Source organism: Penaeus vannamei, chromosome 4 (assembly GCF_042767895.1).
Source record: "Penaeus vannamei isolate JL-2024 chromosome 4, ASM4276789v1, whole genome shotgun sequence".
Classification (NCBI taxonomy): Eukaryota; Metazoa; Arthropoda; class Malacostraca; order Decapoda; family Penaeidae; genus Penaeus; species Penaeus vannamei.
Window position 1 is genome coordinate 40,677,137 of NC_091552.1, and position 3,090 is coordinate 40,680,226.

The window sequence follows — 3,090 nt, forward strand, 5'->3', positions numbered from 1 at the left end:
CCTTTTCCCTATCATACTACCCTATAACACTATAACCTTTTACATTTAACACTCTTCATACTAATTGTTCATTTATCCTTTTCACCACAATACCTTACCATAGTCCTATATCACCTTAGATGTTTAGCACATGTATTTGTTTCAACCATTAACCATTCCCAAGTCAACTTCTTCGTAACTCCTCAATGAATATGACAGGTGTGATACATGGAAAAGTAATATATGAGTAATTTCTGATTTTGAAGTATCTAAGGGTATGAAAATCTCCCAATGGGAACACATTATAACATTATCATAATAATTAAAAGCAAAATAGTATATATTACCAGCTACACACATTACATGTAATAAAAATATACTTTTTTTCTTATTATAATATTATAGCTTCATTCTTTCTATGTACATGCTCGACATATTAATTAAAGCTACCTTTTCCAAAGCATTGTATGATTACAAAGTTTATAAACAACAGTTCTCTGTGATAATAGAATATCAAGAAAACAAATGCTTCCGTTGCATGAAGACTTTATTTACCTACAATTATACTAAGCAATAAAGTATTTTAAAAACAAGTGTCCACAATAGTACAAGCTCAAACTGGGACCTGAGTCTCAATTATTGCAAACTGTGCAGTTTGTATTGTTATAATATAGAAAGAAAGGCACATGAGTTATTAAGCATGGCATACAATTAGCCAAAATATTACTGCATTTTCTAGTCATCGGCACTTTGAGTATTTTAGCCTGTATATATAACTGAATGATTTAGCTTCCATAAAAGTGTGGATAACAAACACTCTCTCTAAGCTTGTAGGTTAACATATGGAACATAAGCATTAAGTATTATACATAGTTTACCACTGATGTACTGTCCTGTTAAGAGCATAGCCTGCTACTCTGATGCATTTTTTATTTAGTAAAGAAACAAGAGGATATATTATCACTTTTTGACCGTTGATATGTTATTAATCTTTGAAGGACTCAAAAAGGGTGAATGATAATGGTTCATATTACCATAAAAATATCTGTCAGCCTATCCTTAAATAAATCTTGGTATTAAAGCTCTCATTATATGGTCCTGCACTACAATATAGAAACATGGATTTCATATGAGAACGTGTTTTAAATGATACAAAGGCATAATCAAAATAGCATAAGGGGCTCTAAAGAATGTTTTTAGATATTCATCTAAACAATGAGCTACCTGTGTTTTTCAAAGTTCTAAGAAGATACAATATGAAGCTAAAAATACAATTAATGATAATAATAGGATGATGAAAAACAGTATTCAACTATCTTTCTATTTTCAAGTCATTTAGTTTGCTTAGCCCATCTTTTGATCAATACCCCCCCTAAATACTTTAAACATATTACCACACATTTTGATTTTCTGGCTGATCCTCCTATATGCAATTTGATGGGGGGGGGGGGATTTGGCAATAACACCCCTTCAATTTTCTTTTATATATTTCCTGATTTTATTAGTCACTGCTGTTACTTGAATTATTATTGTATACTTCCATCTCATTCCCTGTAAAATGTATCATATCAAATTCCTATTAAGCTTTACAATCATGTGATGTACATCTAGCTACACACTTTCCATGAAGCGATATATCCTATGATGTTACTGGTTAAAGAATTTTCCCATTTTCCTTTCCTTCTTTTCAACTTTAGGGAAATCATCCTTTCATCTTGATTTTTGAAACTATCCGACAGTTTATTTCACCTATTATAACAAATAAACATCTCATCCATTATTTTTTCTGTGAAGTGAATTTATTTTCTGATTTTTCAAAATAATTTTTTGAATCATGAATCTGAATTCTTTGTTGAATTTGGCATCTATTCAGAGTTCTCCATTTAAGCTATTTAATCAACATGATTTCAGAACTATTATTCATATTATCATTTTCATTATTATCATTAATTAAGCGGAGGTACCTTCATTACAGTAACAAATGATGAACATGAAAATTTTTTAAAATTTAAAAATCTTTTTTGTTTATTCATATTGGCATCCCTTCAGACCTCAAGAAATTTACAGTTAGCTAAAGATGAAACCCATATCAAATTAACTTTAAAATAACCTCTACCCTTTTTCTTGTCCAGAAATAGTAGAAAAATCTTTCATAAAATTTAAAACTACTTAACTTATATTTCCCACTATAACTTTCTCCATATAATTTTCCCTACTATATCTTTTCTTACTCCAACAGCATTACTTCCTTGTTATTTGGATTTTTTTTTTTTTACATAAGGTTGGTGTTCATTAAATTAACCTTTTTTCCCCTACTCCGACGGCATAACTTCCTTTTTAATTGGACTTTTTTGGTGTTCATTAAATTAATTTTTCTTTGTAAATGTAACTATAACATGTGAATATAACATGTAACATTATATTCTCTAGTCAAGGTCTAAGTAGTCACTTATTTTTAGCAGCCTGACCTTGTTAATAGATACCTTGCCACTACAAAAATGATAATAAAAATCACTTTAATAAAGGGAACACTACTGCATAAAAGGTTATCAAACCTTTCTTATAAACCACAATGTAACCTGAATGTATTAGTTCCATAACATATAGTTTTCATTTCCTGACATCAATCTATGTTAAGAAAGGCAAAGTTAATAATCCTTAAATACAAATACAGAATAACTCCATAGTAAGTGCAAACATTGACAATAAAGTATATTACAAAAACACACAGGAAATTACACCTCTAACAAAATAACAAAAATACTTTTATAATGAACCTATAATACATTTTTCACACAAAATATCACAAGAGAATTAAGAACTAAAATGTACATCAGACACTACAGAGAGCATGTTTTTCACCCATCTAATTACTGAAAGTACATAAAAAAGACACAATGTATAATGTTTCAGGTAAATTATCCAGTTTGGTCAACTGCTTTTAAAATAATGCAAGAAAAGTAGGTATGTGTATAGGGAAAGCATTATAAGGAATGAACAGAAAAAAAAGACTAATAACTTACCAAAGAAATTAAAACATTCTGATCTAGCTATATTTGTCTTTAATTTATTCAAAACATCAGATGGTACAAAAGAAAGACTAGGAATTTA

The 3,090-nt window shown here is 29.2% G+C and overlaps 1 protein-coding gene across 2 annotated transcripts in view; it reads right to left on the bottom strand.

Moving 5' to 3' along the window:
* Positions 1–508: 508 nt before the first annotated feature.
* LOC113819935 (transmembrane protein 243) overlaps positions 509–3,090 on the bottom strand; it is a 7,139-nt gene continuing 4,557 nt past the window's right edge. For both annotated transcript variants that reach the window (XM_027372170.2, XM_027372172.2), the window contains exon 4: positions 509–3,090. This exon is cut by the window's right edge and continues 1,680 nt beyond it. The gene's annotated coding sequence lies outside the window, so the exon portion shown is untranslated.